The 22,396-nt window shown below is 46.3% G+C and overlaps 1 protein-coding gene and 1 long non-coding RNA gene across 5 annotated transcripts in view; one reads left to right on the top strand and one right to left on the bottom strand.

Moving 5' to 3' along the window:
• The window catches only part of LOC135904272 (monocarboxylate transporter 9-like), a 78,862-nt gene that overhangs the window by 15,412 nt on the left and 41,054 nt on the right, over nt 1–22,396 (bottom strand). Inside the window, exon 1 of one of the 3 annotated variants that reach the window (XM_065434897.1) lies at nt 13,372–13,738. The exons of the other annotated variants lie outside the window; for them this stretch is intronic. The gene's annotated coding sequence lies outside the window, so the exon portion shown is untranslated. Of the gene's footprint in view, nt 1–13,371; nt 13,739–22,396 lie in introns of those variants that run through there. 3 annotated transcript variants of the gene reach the window in all.
• The window catches only part of LOC135904273 (uncharacterized), a 111,373-nt gene that overhangs the window by 83,564 nt on the left and 5,413 nt on the right, over nt 1–22,396 (top strand). For both annotated transcript variants that reach the window (XR_010565075.1, XR_010565074.1), the window contains exons 2-4: nt 2,495–2,659; nt 21,357–21,429; nt 22,105–22,179. This is a non-coding gene — a long non-coding RNA (uncharacterized lncRNA). The remainder of the gene's footprint in view (nt 1–2,494; nt 2,660–21,356; nt 21,430–22,104; nt 22,180–22,396) is intronic.

The raw sequence follows: 22,396 nt of genomic DNA, 5'->3' as shown, positions 1-22,396 counted from the left end.
GCACGAGGACTAGTCAACCTTGCCGGAGACGGTGCAGGTGCACTCGCAGGATGCGACCGCCTTACAAGGTACAACGACCTTGTGAAGTCATTTTACCTCGCAAGGAGAACCTTCCCCACCACTCACCGCAACTTAGACAGAGCGCAGGCAACCACCCTTCGCCTGTTACAAACCAATACATAACCCTCCCTCACACGCTATCACATCGTATACCCCGTCATCTACCCGAGGCAGACGTGCGAGATCTGTAAAACTCAATCAGCAACACTCCCCCACATGCTATGGGAGTAGAAACATCAATACCCAGACCTTAATCCGGTGACCCTCTCGTCCAGATGGCACGCCGCCCTGCGCAGCTCCCATCTCGATGACCAACTCTGGGCGACCCAGAGTCACGCACAAGTGTGTGTGTGTGTGTGTGTGTGACACACACTCACACACACCTCTCTGCCAAAATTTAAAACCACGTGAAACGCTGACCATCAAATATTTTCTGAGTGCGCTCTTCAAACACACAGCATGCAATCGGCTCTTATACAGCTACATAGTACACAAACATATGAAGCTGGGACTACGCAGGGGTTCTGTACTGCCGATGTGGCCATATGCAGGGATACGTTCGCTCGTAACTGTGTTTCTCAACTAAAACGCGTTCGTAGGCTGAGAGACGTGGTGAAGTTTAGGGGTGCGACGTGAGTTCGTGTGGTTTTCATCAAGTAGGCGGCGCAACGGTGGCGAGGTTGACGAATCAGTTGATGTAACGATCCGTACTTCTTCGATACGTGTGTGAGTGACGGGCTCTACCCCGTGCAGAATCTCGCAAAGAAACCACCAGCGGTATGCAAATATCTTCGCTGCGACAAATGCACGCCTCCAAGTGCAAAATTTCTTTATTTAAGCGAAAATTTCAGTTTCATGCCTCAGCGGCGTTTGGCGCGTCTGCTCGGTCGATTTCTAGTGCGATAACGTTTGCCTGCCCCGAAGACGGTGTAATCGAAACAGCGCCGATGCCAGAGACAACGTAATCGTCGATCGCGTGGTGGGGGTCCCCGGGCCTTGACTTCTTGCCTCGGCTGGCACGTATTCAGTATCCCACAAAACGCGGTGAATAGTGCGGGCGCACACATTAATAACACTGCGTGTCGGTGCGAAGCCATATGGCAAAATACTCCTGCGATGCGAGCAAGAAGTGACCAGCTGTGAGCATGCAGTCAACAATAAAATGAAATTCCACGCATGATGTGTCTATTTGCATATTATTTATTTAGAGCGGTTTAGCAGTGTTTTATGCTTTGCCATCGCTGTGAGTACTTTGTCTTTTGAGCAATACTGCGGTGATAATATTTTCATTGTACAAGGTGAGGTCCGTAGCGGTTGTGTAGTTGTAATGCACGGGCGCGTACAAGTGTGACGCGGTAAACGATTGAAATTAGGTTCTAGCCGGGCGCTAACACTAATGATGCCAAGAGAATGTAATTAAAACAATCTCACGCGCAAAGAAGGAAGCTGACAGAAACAATACGTCAATACCTATACACAATGTGAGCGTTCATAGCCGCGTACATAAAACCATTAGAAAATTAGGATCTCGCGAAAAGACATGAGAAACAGTGGAGAAGGAAAACATGGAAAGAAGGAAATGAAAAAGTAAAAACAACATACACAAACAAGAATGCGTTATTTCAGGTCGTGTTGTTCAAGCGAGCTGTATCATTTCTATCGTCGTATAAGTTCAGAAGATCCGAATTCGGCGCTATGCCTTCGAAACTTTCACGTAACCTGGGCTCCGTTATGTCTCCCAAAATCAACCTATCTCCATGTTCGACACTGTTTAGGTTTCGAAGGAAACCTTTCGACAAATAAAAAGCCACGAAAGAAAAGGAAGGCACACAGGCAATATGATTGGCATGCGCGAGGCCTGCACCTTAAGTAACCTCGCTATTCTGTACCTGCAAATGAAGTACTACGGGAGGCTTATGAGGAATACGGCACGAGAACCATTGGAACTATTCGTCTGCAATATGCTACAGTACCAAAACGACCACTCCTAATGCTTCAATAGCCCCTCGCCACCTTTTTGACGTCCACTAAAGCAGAGTGGGGTTTTAACCCAGAACAGTAATTCCCCTCTTACTAGGAAAACGAACGTGCTTGTACTCACGTATCTGCTCTTGGGCGACACCCATAGTCCAAAGCCAGCTGAGGCTCCGTGCGCGAATGTAGAAAGAAAAAGCCCCAGTGAAATGCGTCTAACGTATTCTTCGGGCACACGGCCGGGTCTTAGCGGGGCACTGACCTGTTCAAAGGATCTCGTCCGCAACTGTCTAAACATGCAAGCGCGTTCTGTTTCCTCCGAGTCAGCCGACGGCACGTTAGCGAAGATGAGGAAAGAGACTGTCGCCATGAGCGCGAAGTCTTGTTGCCGCCCACATCATGTGCGCAGAGTGTTGGGACCTTTCCATTTCAGTCATTCCCGTTTTTACTCTCCACGCAGGCTTATAGCAGTCAAGCGCCGAGTACGACGCATTGCAGACAGATCAAGGAAGAGCGGCTCGTAAGAGCGGATCCTGGAGGCATCGGGGCTTTCAAAATCCCCGCGCTGTGGACGCGGCCCGCCCAAGAAGCAAACCGGACGCCACACTCGTAGGAAAGTAAAAGGGTAAAAAAACAAAAACACGGGAAGCGAAGAAAGAAAGAGAGAGAGAGAGAGAGAGAGAGAGGAACGAAAGTTGCAGCGCGCAACGTCGTACAAAACGGCGCATTCGGCAGGTAAGGCGAAGGCATGCGTCTTACTAAACCAGCCGGTCCGGTGCGGCTGCGGCGCTCCTGCCCCCGCCCCTCTCCCAGTGCTCCCCCTTCACTTGTACGCGCGAGGACCGACTCGAACGCGATGTTGTTTCTGGAACGGGAAGTGGGCTTTTCCGTGGTTGCACGCGTTCATTCGTTCGGCATTCTCAGATGCGCTTTCCCCGCTATTCTTTGGAGAAGCGGTCGTTCGTCGCACGTGTCAGGAAGCCGAAACGGCCCCAGAATTAGGCTCAGGCGGTGGATAACAAACACGGGGTAAAAACCGTGCTGCTGTAGGGGATTTGTTTTTCTCGGTTCTGACGCTTACTACTTCGTGGAAACTTAAAGGGTAAGTTGTGTAGCTCGTGATTTCTAGTTCCTCATGCGCAGATACTCAGTGAAAAACAAAGAAGAAAGGTGTCTGCGCATACAGCACGCGGCGACGATTTTATCGCCCTTGGACTTCATGTGGAACGTCACGGCGCGCAGATGGCAGGAATGCTCCTGGAGTGTCCATATATTTACTATCGCAATAAAGAGAAACTTGAGGACGCTTAAGCTGCGCCTTTAACAGTGGATCGCGATAGCATTCAAAGATCCCTGACGGCTTATCACGCTTCCCGGCAACTGCGGCTTATGTAACCATAATGCTTATCGAGAAACGCTGGCACCGATAGCTAGGCACGAAGTCGAGCTTTCTCGCAGAAACGCGGCATCTTGCGCGGGCCGATCCCGAAGATTGTGCGGAGCTGTACCAGAAAATTAAATCATTTCAGGTTCTCGAGATATTGTATCGCACTTTTAATATTTCAGTCTGCGAAGATTTAACATAAAGCCAGGTGCTGTTGGTGTTTTGTTTCATGACATATATAAGTGGGCTGTCCTGAATATTCCGAGGAATTACTTTATCAAGAATGTAAGACAAGGTATGAGCCACTTTAGTGATAGAATGTTCTGGCAATATGACCCGCACATATCGCATGTAATAAAGCAAGGGGTGGCATACACATATACCTAAATATGCGCGGTGATTTCGCTCAAAGGACGCCAATGCCGGGTTTTCTGCGACAGGGGGCCCTTAACGATATCGCGTTAATACGACATACAGTTACTCCACAGCCGTGTAATAGCACTGAGGAGAGATACATCAAGCCAATAAATGAGAACAGTGGTCGCGCCGTAAAGGGAAAAGTTGTTGGTGGAAAGTGTATTCACAAACGGTGGCTATAGAATATTTCTCGCCAAGCAGCGGGTAATCGGTGGTGAATATTACGCAGTCTCATCGCACGGGAGATTGCTCGTAATTTAACACTGCGAAGAAGTGTGGTTGGCGAAGCGTTCCGCCGTTTGCTTTTCTCGAAACCTGCGATAATAGCTGGATGCAGAATCTTTTTTTTTTTGCAGAACTGATGCAGAACTGATACATCTTAAATACACATACATCTTAAATATACATCTTAAAGACGTTTCATCTCAATTCTGCTCGCGGAACTACAAATGCAAACGAATCCCGCGCGTATTCTGCGGCCGCCTGTGCTCGCGACGCGCCCTCTCTTGCCTGTGGCCGTCGCGACTTCAGTGGTTCCCGAAGGCGGCTGCAGGGATTGCCACTCCAGAAGTTTTATATAACCTCCCTAGATAGTACCGCCTCTCTCTCGCTCCCTCTCTCTATAGAGTGTTGGCATGGACGCCATTGTGGTGCACACACCATATAGCTGGTTTTTGTGGGTAACTGGAAGCGGCTCGAATTATTCATAATGCGCTCAAAAAGCGCAATATTTTGCCCAATGCACACAAGAGTTGCGGAATAGTTTGAGCGAAGTATGACGCTGCGTTCACTTGACTTTTTTCTGTCCGTGTACTTTCTTTTCATTATTTATTTATTTTTAGTCATTTTTTTTTCACTCAAGTTAACTGCCCTTTGCCGGCATATACGGAAGACGCACTCTTTAATATGCAAAATTTATTATTTTTGCTGTACTGTATGAGCCCATAAAAATTGAAAGGAATGAACTATAAATGCGGCCTAACTGAACCTGTCTATGAGATACAATGGTAACAGGCGTCGTGAATAAAGCAGAGCATGACTGCATTTTTGCTGCAAGTTGAATGAGTATTTCATGAAGTTAGCGTCAGAAAAGTTACTTTCAACAACGTACAACACTTAGTCAGTTGGTGCATGTTTAGTTAAAGTAAATAAACGAAACAAGAAAACAGCAGTAAACGCAGCAACGGCCCAGCCATTAACCAGCAGTTTACTGATTTTACAGTTAGTTTTCTCTTCCTTTTTTAATTGATTGCTTTCTTCAGCAGCGTCTAATAATTACATACAACTTTATTCACTATGGCATTTTTCTGTGGTGGCTTGCTGTTTTCTTGAATATAAAGGTGCTATGACTTACGCATACACTTGAAGACTTTCGTTCGGCCAGTTAGCATACTCGGAATATTTCAGAAACACACGCCACTTTCAAAGCTCGTTTCGAATGCACATCCCCGCTGGGCGGAATGCAAGACATTAAAGAGTGCAGCTTCGTGCGCAGCTAAACGAATCCAAGTGTTGAAAATTTAGTCCAGGACTCGAAATAAGGCATTGAGGAGCAGGATGACGCAATCGATTGGTAAATTCATTTGTTTATTCTACATATTCCTATTTTTGCCCACACTGCCGCAAGTTCCGTTTCGAGTGTTCAAAAGAAAGTCGATGAACCGCCTCACTAAGTTTCTCTCGAAGCTTTTACGCACATCAAGGAAGGCATAGCGCGCCGCGGAAGATCAAAAGCTTGTAGATATCAACACGCACGTGTTGTATAATTCCAAAACAGACAACGGGTATGCACTGTGGTAAGTATTGCCTCCAGAACTCTCGTCAGCTGCACAAAGCCAAAGGGTTCAGAAGTGCGTGGCTCAAAGGCCTCAAGCAGATGCTTGTGGAGTCGTCTTCCGTGTGTTTCCTACTTATTTACAGCTGTGACTGTAACAGTCCCGTTCTCGGGTCAGCAAGAGTACGATTATATCGGCGTACGCTTGTCTAAGGAACGCCAAGCGCTAGTGAATAGTGCTGCTTGACGGTCTAGATTTGGAGTCGTAATGTCGGCGACCGAACGTTACGGAAGGCGGGCTGTACGAATGACACGAATATCTGCTCTTTTGAAGGCACACTGCTTCTAAATCGAATATACTCATTGTTTAGGTAACGCAAGCTACTGCAGTTCGGAGCTGGTAATTCGGGGCTGTGCGCCAAGACTTCGGGGCATATAGTGTTTTTTTTTGCTGCAGAATTCTTGTTTTTGCTTTTTACGAACATGCATCAAAGTACTGATCGTGTATATGCTTGTGAGGGCTATTTGTATGCTTTATTATAATGTATGTTTATTTTTATTATCTTACTTCTTTTAGTGAGTGTGCATGCTGTAAAGCTCTAATTACGTCTCTTTCTTTTAAAGCGAAAGCTTTACTGGCCGCGAACTTGCGATTTCGCCGTGGCGGTGTCCCGAGGAGGCACATGACGTCAGAACGCGCGCATCGCGGATATTTCTATTTTTCTCGCTCCCTAGTCACTACTGCGTATGCGCCACTAGTAGCACCGAGACACAGGTGTTTCATCTCTGCGCAGCACCGCGCCTTTTAGCCCGCCACCGTTTGGTATGACGTCACACGACGTTCCTCGTTGTTGCACTCGCCTCCGCTCGCTTCGCCAGCTGCGTCGCATGCCTGATAGCATGTCGGAGGAGTGAAAAGGAGAGCTTGCGTGCGCAGCAACCACAGTTGAGGCGGCAGTAAGGACGGCGACAATTCTGATAAGCAGGAGAAGGCCTCAAGATTAGCCAAGGCTAACCATGCTATGCCTTAGCTTTGGCTACGTATGTCCTGGCATAGCCCAGCTAAGCCACTGCCAATTTTTTCTTTCCATTCCCACATTTTAAGTGAGTATAAATAGTAGGAAGCCCGTGCCTTCAATATTTCCAGCTGGCCCCTAAGGTAATAAATCTAACCATGTCTATAGTATCATTGCGGAGAGCGTTCACTATTCCGCAAAAGCTACGCGTAAAAGAGTTTTTTGCTACGAGTGGCGGCTGGTGCTATAATTTAGTGTTCATTTCTGCTACTGTGTTCTCTGCAAGGATTGAGTAATTCTTCCGGAATGGGTGAGCGAAGTAATGAAATATTAATAAATTAGGCCAATCGAAGCTTGCACAAGATTATGGGCAGCGCAAAACCACCGCAAAAGCGTGAGTAAATTCAATCAGGACGAGCACTGCAAAGAGGACGCTGTGTAATGCCGATTGTTTCATTGATGGTACGCTCAATTTTGCGCAACGATATTTTCATTCAGGCATAATAAAATTAACGTCTGTTCGTGAACTATGACCAAGAATGGCCGACTACGTTACCATGGTATCCTTAACAAAAACGACATATAGAATATGTTAAGCGTTTACTTACACAAAATCTGAATCCTTTCTTGCAAAATTGAAGGTAAGCAGAGCTATAAAAGGAAATTAAGGGTATCGTTCACGAGAAAATGAAAGATGCAAGAAAAAAAAATTTGGAGGACGCTTAAGCTTCGCCTTTAAGAGTGGAACGCAACAGCATTCAAAGATCCCTGACTGCTTCTCACGCGTCTCGGGAAATTGAGCGTATGTAACCGTAATGTTTACCGGAAAACATTGGCTGCGAACGCTATGCACCAAGGCGGGCTTTCTGGTAGAAACACGGCCTCTTGCGTTGGCCGCGATGCGACGGAGGCGAGCGCCAGCTGGAGGTATTGCATGGAACCAGGCGTGCCGCTTCGTGGCCCCCGAGACACCCGCGCGCTGGGGCACGCAAATGGCGGACGCCGCGGCGGGTTTGTGAATGGTAGATACGCTGGCAAAGGAGATTAAGTTTTCGCATAAGAAAATTATGTTTTCTCGTATGGTACAATTACAATCCGAGAGCCCTCAACTCTCTAGGTTTGTGTAAGTCATAGTTTACGATTTTTTTCGCGTATTTTTGCTTGAGTAATTCAATTTGTTCAGTAAATTCCTTGCATCACATGGAGGGTATGGGTATGGGTGGTACGAAAATCTTTTCAGCGAAACGAGGTCCGATGCCGACACCGGATTTTTAACGTTATCGCGTTAAAAAGACGTACTCTTGAGAAACTGACCTCGCTTATGGGGCGCTCTTGTGGGTCAAACTAGGCTCGCTGACTGCACAGAACGGGTAGACGGAGCGTGCAGTATCGTTTTTGATGCACTGGAAATGCATTTTAGATGTAGGTAAACCGATTAATAATTCATTGATCGCTATACTATGTTGTTTTCTGCGACACGGGCTACTTAATGCTGTCGCGTCAGAAAGAAGTACTGTTGTGAAGCTGAACTTGTTTTGGGGGCGTTCTTGTGGGTCAAACTAAGCTCGCTGACTGCACAGAACGGGTTGACGGAGCGTGCAGTATCATTCTTGATGCACTGGAAATACATTTTAGATGTAGGTAAACCGATTAATAATTCATTAATCGCTATACTATGTTGTTTTCTGCGACACGGGCTACTTAATGCTGTCGCGTCAGAAAGAAGTACTGTTTAGAAGCTGACCTTGTTTTTGGGGCGTTCTTGTGGGTCAAACTAAGCTCGCTGACTGCACAGAACGGTTGACGGAGCGTGCAGTATCGTTTTTGATGCACTCGAAATACATTTTAGATGTAGGTAGTTAGGCAAACCGATCAGTAATTAATTGATATACTATATTCTTAGTCAAATAGCATTACATTGTTTTTCGACAAACAAGTATATACTCATTATGGCTGGAAATAAAGAGGAAGGAGTTTAAATTTTCCGGGCGTGAATATGAGTTTCACTCTATCAGATTAAATTAAATTACACTGACTGGATCGTCTTGCGTTTATGTCAAGTGATGAATAAACAAAACAAAATTTGTAGCACCGAAGTCACCACATTGCGGAACCTTCAACGCAGCAGCTGCATGCCGTTGCATTGATTGGGGGGAACAATACAACAGACGTGCCATTCAGTCTTAATTCATAGTCACGTTCAATGAATGTGTGATGTTCAGTGGCGCAAGGGCCAGGCATGGCCAATGCTAGAACTGATAGTGATAGTGACGTTCAACAGCCAAATTTGCTGGAGATCTGCTCAGGCACCATCCATGAAAAGGTTTTTTTAATGCCGAACACGTATCGCCAAGGACACATACTTACGGGCAAAAGAAACACTTACCAAACCGGCATTCGCGCAACCTTGTGCTCGTGGCGCTTATCTGCCCGAAGTGCGGCACAAAAAGTGGTAATTAGCCACATCAGAGAGGAGCAGACGACACCTATAGACGACACCACGAGACTACGAAGCACTTGTCCGCCCGTTTCGAAAGCTCAGGTACCAAGAAAAAAAAAGATGTAGGAAATCAGCGGTAGCACGTGTTGAGCAGTTTGACGATACTTGACCGACAACGTATGTCCACCAAGTACGCTGCTTGTTTGATGACCCTGCCCTTCGTGAAAGCGCGTACCGCGGCGGAAGGAGCGCAGCGATCGGCTGCAGATAGAAAACGTCGAACTCGCCAGACTGAAGAGCACAAAACAAGACGCAGGGCCCCGATCGCCGCCGGCAACGCAGTGAAGTGCGTGATATCGCAGTGTGCGGCAAGTACTACGCACACAGCATTGCATTTTTTTTACATAGTCAGAAGTACACAGAAAGATCGCTCTCGGCAGATACACGGCAGCGGTAGCCAGGTGTCCAGGTTGTGCTGCTGAGCTCGACGTCGCAGGTTGAATCCCGGCCGCGGCGGCCGCGTCCCGATGGAGCGGAACGCAAGGACGCTCGTGTAACGTGCTTGGGGTCCTCGCGCGAGAACCCCCAGGTGGTGAAAATTAATGTGAAGTCCTGCACTACGGCGTGCCTCATAAACACGTCGTGGTGTTCACATGCAAAGCCCCGCATTTTAATTTTTAATGGACCTGTAACCGCCCGCTTCATAAAAACGACGCAGGAACGCACGTTAAAAAAAAAACGCACATAAATGGTCCTCGGATGCACAGCTTACAGCAAAAAAAATACTTTTTTTGAAGGACGGAAAAAAATAAAATTCTTCACTTGAAATAATCTGATCGCGACGCGTTGTATTACAGGTAGAAAAGAAAGAGACTACACCAAAGCCGGAAGGTTCCGTTTGCGCTTTGGCTGTATTGCACATGTCCCGGGTACAGTGAAATTTGTGCTTTATACGTATAGGCACCAGGCACGTATCCGGAATTTCTTTTCTGGGGGGGGGGGGGCGGAGCCCCCCAACCCAAGGTAACTTTTCTATGGAAATGAAGGGGTGGGGTACCATTACTAGCACAAATGGGAATAACACCCGCCATTAGCTATAAAGACGCGTAAACCCACACAAATGATATGAAATAAGGTGTATTTTACAGGTAAGCCTGTGGGATACACCTCTCCTTTACTTGGCAAAGAAGGAACCACGTTAAACGGACTCGCGTAGGAAAGAAGTGCCGGAAGAACACTGCTGAGAACACGTAAACAAGCAAAAGTATGAAATAAGGATTACTATGCTAGAATAACGACTTTAAAAAACAGCAGCTGGCAACCAAGGCACAAGGGCTGCGCGGGATTGTGCTACTCCGCCAGGCAATCACAGAAGCAAACAAAATCGTCATCATGCGGCCTTTTCAAAATGACGTCGTACTTGATACCCCCGAAGCGTCTGCTGTTCTTCGAGTGTCTTTTCATCGATCGGCTGAAGCAATGAGGTGTGCAACAGACATGGACAAATTGTATGGAGTCTGAGCATTTCACTCTTCAAAAGTCTGCGGTACAGTCCATTTCAGTGCTGAACCCATTTTGCTAAGAAACTTCGCTGCCAACTGGTGTGAAAGGTGAAAATAAATAGTTGCAGCTAAAGAAGCATTTCATTTCAGTATCATAAAGAATTAGGCTTTCATCGTTTCACTATCTTAGGCGAGGGAATACGTATAGAATTACGCGCTAATAATTTTCTTTCTGTGGTCACAGCCTTATTTGGGTAACAGGAAAAAATTTCAAGTAGAAATTGTTTGCAACCTCGGGTGGGTAGGGGGGGGGGGGAGGGGGTGCGGAGGTACAGCAGGGGCTGGCGGTTATGACGCCGTGCGCGGGGCTTCACTGCTGACTTAAGTTGTATACTACAGTAGCAGCGTTTCTTGATGTAGCTCCGGAGGAATTATAGAGAAATATATATTTGCGGAACAATCACAGTTATTCTGGATTCCTCGTTTACTGCTATACCAAGTTAGGTGCCAAAGCAGATTCGTATTGTTATTTGGGAAGTTACGTAACGATGCGTGGCCGCCAGTCGCGTGCAACCCCGTAGAGCACAGGACGCTGCGGTTCTAGACGTACTGCGCCCACCGGGGATGGTTAGAAAAGCACCTACATAAACAAAGCAGAGAAGTGCCTACGTCAGGGGCTCGTCTGATAAATGCAGAAGCGTCATTCAAAATAATAATAATATTTGGGGTTTTACGTGCCAAAACCGCTTTCTGATCATGAGGCACGCCGTAGTGGAGCACTCCGTAAATTTTGACCACCTGGGGTTCTTTAACGTGCACCTAAATCTAAGCACACAGGTGTTTTCGCATTTCGCCCCCGTCGAAATGCGGCCGCCGTGGCCCGGATTCGATCCCGCGACCTCGTGCCCAGCAGCTCAGCACCATAGCCACTGAGCAACCACTGCGGGTGTCTTTCAAAACACACGGAATATTTCTCCATTTCCAGCGGCGTTTATTTCTACTTCATTTTTAAATAAAAAGACGTTGATCCGTAATTATTTTCATAAAAAACGGTTAAATTTGTTAGTTTTCGCTCTTTCTTTCAGTTAGGCTGTTGCCTTGGCTCGCTCCCTCAGCAGATCGGTTGAATTCTCAACTCCTTGGGTCTCTTGTTTTCAGGTGCCAATTTTACACGAAAAGTGCTTTACAATTAGGAAAAGACCAGATGAGGTAACGGGTGACAGTCATATTGCTTATGGGTTTAATGGTTACGGCAGGTTTGATGATGATGGATTTTCCAGCTTACCTAACCCATATCGCGGGCATATGCTTCCGAGGATCTGCCAGCGTCGCCACGAGCCGTCACTCAAAAAAATAACGAAGCAAAAGGAAAAGTTAAACACAACTGGCATTTTCTCACGCCACAACTAGTTCCCCGAGCAGTATAGACTAGCTGACCACGAACCGAATCCATTTCCTTGTCCCTGGATCCGTCTAAACGAAGAAGGTTGAACTAACGAAGCAACAACGATGCGCGTGACCTTTGAACAGACGGTGCCAACTAAATGTATCTTGAGTTAATCGCGTGGGCGAATCGATGAGGAAACTAGCCTTCACAATCCAGCAGATGCCGATAACTACCGCCATCCAAAATAAGTGATAAAGGCAGCAATTTTTTTGCCACCGAATAGCTGTCAAATCTCAACGTTGATTTGGCAATGCTTCAGGAATCTCTGTGAGTAGTGGTGGCGTGCGCGGGCAGAGGGAAGGCGTTGCCGCTTAATTCTTTTAAGGGGGGGGGGAGGCCTGCGACCCCCCTCCCTGGGTACGTGCCTGATAGGCGCATTTATTCTGGCAAACACACATACACACTCACGAGCGCGCGCGTAGCTCTAATCGCAATAAAAGGCTCACGCCTCCTGACTACGAAAATTCACGGAAGGAAGACAAGCATGATGATCTCACCCTACTTGCTACGCACTCATACAAGTCTCTTGCTACGCTTTCGCATTTTGTCTTTCTGCTGCATGGCAGTCGGAACGCGTTTCTGTATATCTCTGTCAAACCACGCCTCGAAACACTCCCTGATCATTTCTCGAGTTCGGCGATTAGCTCTATTAGTTGCCTTTGTTCGACCATCGTGCGGCGTGTCGCGTATCTAAACGCGAAACCTGAAGGGTAGTGAAGTCTTGTAGTGTTTTGCAACATACAGGTCTCACGAGCATGTCAGTTTCAACGAGAGTATGAGGAGTACACATGTGGACTACGAAGAGCACATAGTCAATAAGCCGCGGGGCATACACCTCCCCTCTTCCTCACTGCAGGATAGCAAAGCGGGCTTATAATTCTGGTTACCTTGCCTACCTTTCCCTTCCTTTGACCTCTCTCTCTCTCTCTCTCTCTCTCTCTCTCTCTGTGGAAGCTAGAGCACTTGTCAACGCGATACGGGTGGCGGGCAAACGTTGCGGAAGCCAACGTGTGAAACGTCAAAAAGCCAATATAATCGCTAGGTGGCCTATACCATTACAGCCCTATGCACACCTGTTTCTACGCAGACGCGGAGAGACCGCACGGTCTGAAAGGACAAGCATCACCAAAATACACGAGATAAAGTTCGACGAAGGCAAGTACAGCTAAACATAGACAATTACTCGCGTTGACCTATGGACAGTTTTGCATGTCACTCTTTCGATCCCTACATAAGAATCCTGTGAACGTTTTTATTTGGGTACTCCTATGCGGCAGGTCAAAATTCTGCATGAAAATGAGCACCGGCAAAAAAAAAATTAAGAAAGATAACAGAGAAGTTTAGTAAAAGTACTCACGCCCTCGGACATCTCCCGGAAGCCATTGAATTGCCCTTTCTTCACTAATCCGTTCACGCTCAGCAAGTGTTTAGCCGGTCCCTCAGGCGTGGCGCAGGAGTTGTGTCACTCGCGTAAGTTGACATTAGTAGCAGCAGCGTCACCAGAGATGGGTTCAAGGCACCAACAATAATGCTCTTAGCGTGCACCGGTCACCGACTGCGCCACCTCGGCTGTGCGAGATGGTGGCAGAAAACGCGGACAGGGCACGTGCTGCTTTCTTCTTTTCTTTTTTTTCGTCGGTTTCATTAATGACTCGATATTTCGTAATTCTTCGTCCACGCTCGCCGGAAACGCCGAAGCTGAACCAAGCGTAGGCAGCGCCAGCTTTCCGTTTGGTCCCGCAAGCTGGTCGCGATAATTCTCCGTTGGGCGTGTTTCCAATGGCGTGAAGAAACCAATGGCAATGTAACGCTCTCGGCCCGACGCATACCGTCTATCCGTTTCGATGTCGCTGCGTGGACTTGTTTTCTGTGTCGGCGTACTTTTATTTTTTTTCTCTTCACGACATTCCCCGAGCCGCCTCGAAACAGGCCACGTATCGACTCTGTGTTTTCGCCCTCCAGCACGCGTGCTTCGTCGTCGGGTAGATGGTTTGGCGCGGCGACGTCGAATGGTTTGCCCTGGTTACAAGCGTTACGACAATCACCGACGTACGCGGCTGCTTACGATCTCCAATTAGCAGTAACCTCACGTTTCGTTCTAGCCAGAAAGGCTCGCTGTCAACCTCCTGTTTTGATGTACAGCGATGTGCGTGTGAATGGCATGAGCGAAAGTGCGCGAACTTTAACGTGCACTCCGTATCCATTGTTAACTAACGTGGTGTGAGGCTCAGGACGACGAAGCGAGGAATTACGCCGCGTAATTGCGGCATCAGCCCTGCCCTCTCGTGTCCTTAAAAGCCACGACGGCGCGCGGAATTGTCCTCGCTTTTTTTTCTTTTTCTTCTCACGCGCGCCTGATTTCCATTCTGTCGCAACATATTACGCTGCCTCTCGGAGGCCATTGACTGCACGGTCTCTTTGAAGCGGCCGCTGCCCGGCGGCAACGTAAAGAAAAAAAGGCAGTGGCAATCTTGATAAGGGCCTGCAGCTGCGCACTCGAAAGCCGCACGGAACGACGCCAGTGAGGACAGAAGAACGCACGACAGAGGCACGCGATGGCAGGGCAATCCTCGAGGGGTGCGCGAAAGAGCAGCTCCCAGCGTGAAAAGCAAGTTAGTCCTGGCGGGCGCAAGGAACAGCAGCGCGACTAGATGTAGATGTAGATCCTTGTGATATACTGGCACGCACCCCATCTGGGGGATTGGCCAAGTCTACCCACTGCTCGCTGAGGACATTGTGTTTCTTTTGCTGTTGTGCATCCATTTCGCACGAGCTTGGCAAGCTGTGTGCGCTTGCAGTGATGAGGAGATTGTCCGTTAGAGTTGGCACCGTATAAAGGATCTCTTACTGCGGGAAAGTGGCGCAGCGTAGATGATATATCTGCGTTAGCGCTGAAAACCAGCATTTGTCAATTCCTCTATAGCTGCGCGCGCGCGCTTGATGGTGAGATGTGGGGAATTTTCGTAGCTTAAATTGCGAGCTAGGGATAATACAGTGACGCACACGTTACTTATTAGGTTCCGGGCTACTGCGGATTGTTCCACACCTGCACGACGAACATGTGAAATTGAGCGGGATCAAAATTTTAGACTACACGCAGTGCGCAAGTGCACTTGAGATCGCATTCTTTAGGGGGGGGGGGGGGAGGGGGTATGCACGATTTATATAAGCTAAGTAACTAATTTCGAAGCCGTACTGCTTCACACTAGGGATGACGCTTGTATCTGTCCGACCATTCACTCATGGTAGACGCGAGATCGGCATATAGATTAATAAGAACACATTCTGATGACCGCATCCTGTACGGCTGACATGACGGTTGCCTAGAACGCTATAGACTTTTTGTTTGTTTGTTTGTTTGTTTGTTTGTTTGTTTGTTTGTTTGTTTGTTTAGATGTATAGTCATGGGAAGGTAGGTTACGTCTAGCTCATGGAAAGGCTGAAGTCGTGCAGTAAACAAAGGACAACCTAATATCAAGGTAATATCTGCATTCAACACGAAAACAGTAGCAGAGAAAATATGGATAGAGGGTTATCGTGACTTTTCTCGAGCTGTAGCATACTGACTGAAACAATTAATCTCCCCTGAATTCTTTATTCAGTAGCACCGCGATTCCTGGCTCTGTGAAAAGAAATGAGCAGAAATGAACAGAAAAGTGGTACATGACGTTAATTTTCAGCGCCCTTGTGATGGTCAGCTCCTTCCAACATAACTGGGAGATTCCACGAGAGATCAACAGGGGTCAAAATTTTCATATTTTAGATTTCAATGAATATTTTAGATTTTATGCGCATATCACTAGGTAGCGCTAAAGTGAACATGGCTTCTTTGCTAAATGAATATCTTAGGAGGAAAAAAATAACGAGATTCTTCAATGTGGAGGTGCCTATTTTTTGCACAAGGCATTTTCACTAATTCACAACGATGTGAAATACTTTATGTTATAGCTACAAAGAATACATTCTTGTGTGTAAAACCTAGGCGTAAAGAAGGGTCCGCTCGCACTGTTTCAGGCTCCCGAGCAAAACGGGTGTTTTAAAAAAATCGCTTAATTTGCTACAATCCTCAAAAGTTGCTATATTTACAATTTTTTATCAACTAAAGCAATATATGTAGCCTTTCGAAATTTGTTGGACTGCGAGACCTTAACCTATTCAACAATTGTGCTGAGTATTCTTGCTGTATCACAAATTACCATTTCTACAATTCGCCTCAAATTTGAAGTTTTGACAAAAATGAACGCTATTTAAAAATGAAAATAAAAAAAGACATCGTAAATTTTTATCACACTCTCTTAAGCAACTATGCACAGGCACATGGAAAAGAATATTAAAAAACATGTTGCATTATTTTGTTTGCAATCACAATACAGGTGGTAGAAATTTGAGCTATGCCAGAATGCAGCAAGGTGCTAAGGAAAAGGAACATCGGGGTAAAAAGAGTGTGCAGAAGGCTCTGACTTGCCTAAACTTGACCGTAATTGCAACATAAAGGCAGTTTTCGTAAACTATAATTATTTCAACAACGCCGTTCTAAAATGTCTGAATTTCCGACATAAATTCATGGAGTCATGCCTCTCCTCGGCCATCACTGGCGCCCATATTTTGTTCACGCTTTCAGATGCGGCTGCTGTAAAAATCGTCTCTTGTGATCGAGTTGATAGAGTGTAGAAGAATGGGAAGTGATTCCACGGGAGGCGATGAATTCTTACTGGAAGAAGACATACTGGGAGGTAGAAAGAAGTGCCACTTGAAACGTTGCCTCACGTTCATCAAAAGAAGTCGGATTCGCGATGAAGGAACTTTCGCCCGCTGCTAAAGCAAAATCAACTCGGTGGCACTGCATGGTCCAAATCTTACTTCGTATAGTGCAAGCGCCATTTGGATCCCTCAGGTACCAAATGCGCCATGTGCACCGAATGGTTCGCCAAATTTATAGAAACCTATGACATGTGCTCTTCGTACCAAAAGCGAATGCGCTTGTTGACTCTACTGCGAAGCCAGCTGGAGCACCGAAAAGTTCAAGCTCTCATTCCAAATTTGTCAGCCTACATGAGATACAAATCCCGACGTCGGTGCGAGAAACGTGGAATATGGTCAGCACCAGACGCACCTGAGAAAACACCGTTGAACCCAACAGACGTTTAGACCGCTGTGGAATATTATACCAAAGACGAGCATGGATGTGCACGGCAGAGTCCCAACAAAAAGGACGTAGTATCTGGTTCGATTCATGGAAACAAACAGTATGCTGCCAAGAGGTTCATGACCCGCTCGTTACGGGAGACATATGGGCTCTTTAATAAAGCCAATCTGGATACATCTATTAGGCTCTCAAAGCTTTATTCTCTCTGGCCGAAATGGGTTCTTCTTGCTCCACAACAAGAAGTGTACCTTTGCCTGTATTGCGCCAACGCCACACAGTGTGTTTCCGCGCTAGAAGAGCTCACTGAAGGTGCCTGCACAATTACCCATCTCAAAGAACTATGTCTTTGCACTTCGCCCACGACCGATTCTTTCCTGGGCGATTGTGATTATTGTGCAAATGAGGATGCTTTTACTACTACAACTGTGGGAATCCCTGAAGAGACAGAGGTAAACAATGCGGTATGGGAAAATGGTGACCTCATCAAAAAGACAGCACAGGCTACTACCTTTCTCCAGGAGCTTGGTGCATGGCATGTCAAGTGGATCACCCATGATTATATGAGGGCATTCAAGCATCAGCAATACAGGACGCCAAACGGAATCAACAGCATGGATCCGGTGTCTTTGAATTTGCAGAGAATTGGACAGCTGTTGTGCCGAACGACGTACAATCATACCATTGGCAGAAAAACAGGTCTCGCTATTTACGTGTGTCGTGACAAGTAGCGGATCCACTCAATGTTTTGTGGTTCTAAGTGATGACGTATGTCATGGTGCTGCACACGCTTGCTTTGCAGTGGAAAAAATATTTGAGTGCATGAAGGAAGAACTTCAGCTTGGCAAACATGCTACATACGTGTCTGACGGCGCCAGTAGCCATTTCAGAAACAAGTGTCAGCTTTAGCAGCTGTCACAGAAGGAGCACGCGTCAACAAAGTGGCTTTTTTCGGTCACAGGACACGGCAAAAATGCTTGCGATGGTGTTGGTGGCTTAGTAAAGCACCAAGCCTCGCTGTACAATCTCGGAGCAGACAGCACTACATTCATTAGGTCAGCCTCTGAAATGATGGCGCAGATGGCCGCAATGCTGAAAAACGTAAAACTGCTCTATGCAGATGTGGATCAAGTAGAGAACTTTCGCCGCCTGAAAAGGAACCAGTGGAAATCTTTGCCACGTGTTCCGGGCATACGGTTATGGCACATTTGGTTAAGCGAGCCTGACGCCATCAATTTCGATCGCGTTGTATTAGTGTCTCGCACTGCTGCAGGTAATTGGAAAAGGATCAAGCCTTTCTGAGCGTATACAACGGGTATGCTCGAAGTTCCTTGTGCCCTCTCCCTGCCTCCATGCGGCATGTGCGGATCATCATCAAGTGTGCACTGACAGGTCAGTAAGTCAACAGGCAAGCAACTGTGCCATTGTGTATTGGATTCGCTCCATTAGGACTGCGTGATCTGCCCCTCTGGATCAGCTGGTCCTATAGAAAAATGTGGAAAGAGCTGCCAGTACTGCAGCGCTTCGTAAACTTAGGACGTGTTCTCAGCACGCTATTATCGTTTAGCATTCGTCAGTGGTGCTTCAACTATCCCATACATTGTATACCAGCAAGTTTGGCCGAGAGTTCATCTGGTCCTGCCAATACGTCAATGAAGAAATAAATCTCTACTTGAGGCTTTGCGTAGAAGGCAATTTCCTCAAGAGGGCGTGGACCAGGTAACGTTTCGCAAAAGACCCAAGTATCTGAAAGAGGAAGTCTCGTGTTCCATTCCAGCTTTTCTAAGAAACTGTGAACTTTCCGACAAGTGGGGATCCTTAGGGACTGGGAACTTTTGATTATATAGTATTCTAACAGTTCCTTTTTTTTTCTTTTTCTTCAGACGCGGTAAATAAGCAATCGCTGGAACTATCTGCCAGCTAACCCTGTCTTAACCAACACCATCGCCACTCCCACCACCGCCTCTTAGGTTGTATAATGACGTTCATGTAATGACCAGTACAACATGTTTAGAGGCATTTACCTGCCGTACATTCTGTTACCTGTGTACATTTATACAGAGTTAACTGTTAATTCTGTAGCACACAAGGAAATAAAAACCCTGCATTAACAGAGGGCACAAATTATCTACGCTGAAATGCGCAAGCACTTGCTGTTCAATAAAATGAGCACGTAATGGTTATGCTGACGCTTCGCTATACCCATTCAAGCGAATAAGTAGTGCACAGAACGCACTTTTTTGTAGAAGTATTTATTATAAGGTCAAAACTGGCTTTACGTCACCATTACGGTCAAGTTTAGGCAAATCAGAGCCTCATGCACGCTCTTTTTACCCCGATGTTCCTTTTCCTCAGCATATTGCTGCATTCTGGCAAAGCTCTCATTTCTACCACCTGTATTGTTGTTACAAACAAAATAATGCAACATGTTTTTTTAAATATTCTTTTTTATGTGCCTGTGAATAATTTACGAGATTTTGAGAAAAATTTACGATGCTTTTTTTATTTTCATTTTAAATAGCGTTCATTTTTGTCAAAACTTCAAATTTGAGGCGAATTGTAGAAATGGTAGTTCATGACACATCAAGAATATTCAGCACAATCGTTGAATATGTTATGTTCTCGCAGTCCAGTATATTTCAAAAGGCTACATATATTGGTTTAGTTCATAACAAATCGTAAATATAGCAACTTTTGAAGATTGTAGCAAATTAAGCAATCTTTAAAAACACTTCAGTTTTGCACGGAAGCCTGAAACAGTGCTAGCTGACCCTTCTTTACGTCTAGGTTTTACGCACAAGAATTTATTCTTTGTAGCTGTAACATAATGTATTTCACATCGTTGTGAATTTGTGAAAATGCGTTGTGCATTAAATAGGCACCTCCACACTGAAGAATCTCGCTATTTTTTTTCCTCCTAAAATATTCATTTGGCCAAGAAGCCACGTTCACTTTGATGCTGCCTAGTGATATGCGCATAAAATATAAAATTCTCAATGAAATCTCAAATATGAAAATTTGGACCCGTGTTGATTTCTCGTGGAATCACCCAACTGCGTTTGACAACAAGACCAATGGGTTACAGGGCCTTCTAGCACGTGCAAACTCACACTAGAGACCAACAACGCCCACTATGCCCCATCGTTAGAGACGTTCGTTCATTGGTTCCTGTCATGGCAATCTTTTGCAACGATCGGGTTCACCGACACTGCACCACAAAACACTGCTGGCTGAATCTGATACAAACAAGCACGACTTAACCAAAGTATCAGCATCCGTAATCTTTCCATACGTTTTATATTGTTATTTAGTGACTAAGACTGCGCAGATTGAGCCGCTCGCGCCCTTTACACGGACCTCTAAGTAGCGGAATGGTATATTTGGTAGAGTTGACATAGACCAGATATGCAAAGCCAGCTTGAAGTTATCCGACAATAACGCAAGCATTGAGTGGGAAATATTGTCGTCCGTACTTGCACTAGGAAGCCATCCGTGCATACGTGACTTCAAGCACTACTTAGGTACTTACGAAAGCCGTATATCGTGGTCAGCGTTTTCTTTGCGCTCGAGGAACCGCCCTTCTTAAGCCAACTGCAGCTTATTTGTTGGCCAAGCAGGATGTTGCAGCTTCGATTGCCCAGCAAGGTTGGAAATATCGAAGCTGCAGCGAGCAAAACCGATTACAAATCACTGTCTGTAGAGGCGTTGGTGGTAGACTCGACAGGGGCTAAGGTCGAAGGCGGAAGGGAAAGCCGGCTGGGCTGAAGAGGTAAGCCAATTCGGCTGCTTCAACTTTCAGTTGGAGCTTCACGGAGCTGTACCATAGGTGGCGTAAAAATTTAGCACTCGCATTCGGCGACATCTGGGCAGTGCGTCGCGTGTGTCCACTGGCAACGCCGGCAGTTGTTGGAACACTTAGCGCAGCAATGCCTCCTTGCAAGCCTCTGATAAACTGTAGATAACCGCAACGCACGCACATTTCCATGACCCATCGCCGCCGGGTTGTGGCAAGCGGCGACACCATGGAATATGCACACGCGGTTCGTTCCAACGCGCGTCAGGCTTACTTCCTGTCTATAGCTTGCACGGCAATGCATAGGCTCAGCGCTGACAGCTATCTGAGAAGGAAACAATGGAGAGAGTATACGTTGCAGGGGAGCAAGGCTGAATGGCGTTTGTAATTCTCCTTTTACTTCCAGAAAAGTGCTGGGAGCACGGAATCATCGCCAAGCGCAAACCGGAGCTTCGAAAGATTTATTAGATTTCTCAACGGTACGTTTCTGAATATTGATTCCTATATGACTTTTGTTCTTGCTTTTTATATGTAAGTTCGATCATTTGTCCATTCGCCTATTCATTTATTCGTAGATATCAATTTAGAGTATGCGTAAGTTGTACTTCTTTGATAACCTGCACGTTCTTGCGCCATATGTAAGAGCGCCATATGCTCTGGAACAGGCTAAGGACCGCGCAAAGATTGATCAAACAAAAAATCATAGGCGTTAAGTTAAAGACAGGAAGAAAGCGGTGTGGATCAGAGAGCAAACGTATATCGCCGATATTATTGTTGACATTAGGAGAAAAAAGAGAGCTGAGCAGGCCATGTAATGCGTAGTGTAGATAACCGGTTGGACATTATAGAGTTACAGAATGGGTGCCAAGGGAAAGGAAGCGCAGTCGAAGATGGCACAGAACTAGGCAGGGTGATGAAATTATGAAATTTGGAAGCGCAAGCTGGAATAAGTTAGCGCAAGACAGAGTAATCGCTGTAAGAGTCCTTCGGGGCTACTGCAGTGGACATAAGAAGTCGATGATGATCGTGACAATGATATTGTACATGCTCACAATTTCTGTATCCTTATAACAAGTGCACCTATAGGTGTTTCATTTATTCGTATTTACAGTGCCAGTTCCACTGTTTTCTTCGCTTGTTTGTTTTCGTTGCAGGAATACCTGTGCGCACACCGTAGGAAATGTCTTGCTGCGTCCACTACACTGCTCATTGATTCAAGCGCGCTGACGGTAAGCACTCATAATTGTAGGCGTGTGCGTTTTCCCGTTTGTTTATTTTTTTTCATGTCATTAGTGTACATTTATTTGGCGTCAAAGCGTGGAAAAGTCCACGGTGAAAACTGTCAGAATTTACAGTATCATCAATCAAATAAGCGGCGAAGCAGAGAAAACAGGACTCGAGCAGTGGAACAGAGTTCTCTAGAAAGGAAAACCCGCCGTGGTTGCT

This window comes from Dermacentor albipictus, chromosome 2 (assembly GCF_038994185.2).
Source record: "Dermacentor albipictus isolate Rhodes 1998 colony chromosome 2, USDA_Dalb.pri_finalv2, whole genome shotgun sequence".
Taxonomy (NCBI): domain Eukaryota; kingdom Metazoa; phylum Arthropoda; class Arachnida; order Ixodida; family Ixodidae; genus Dermacentor; species Dermacentor albipictus.
The sequence above is the reverse complement of the archived record's forward strand: the minus strand, read 5'-3'. Positions and strand labels throughout refer to the sequence as shown.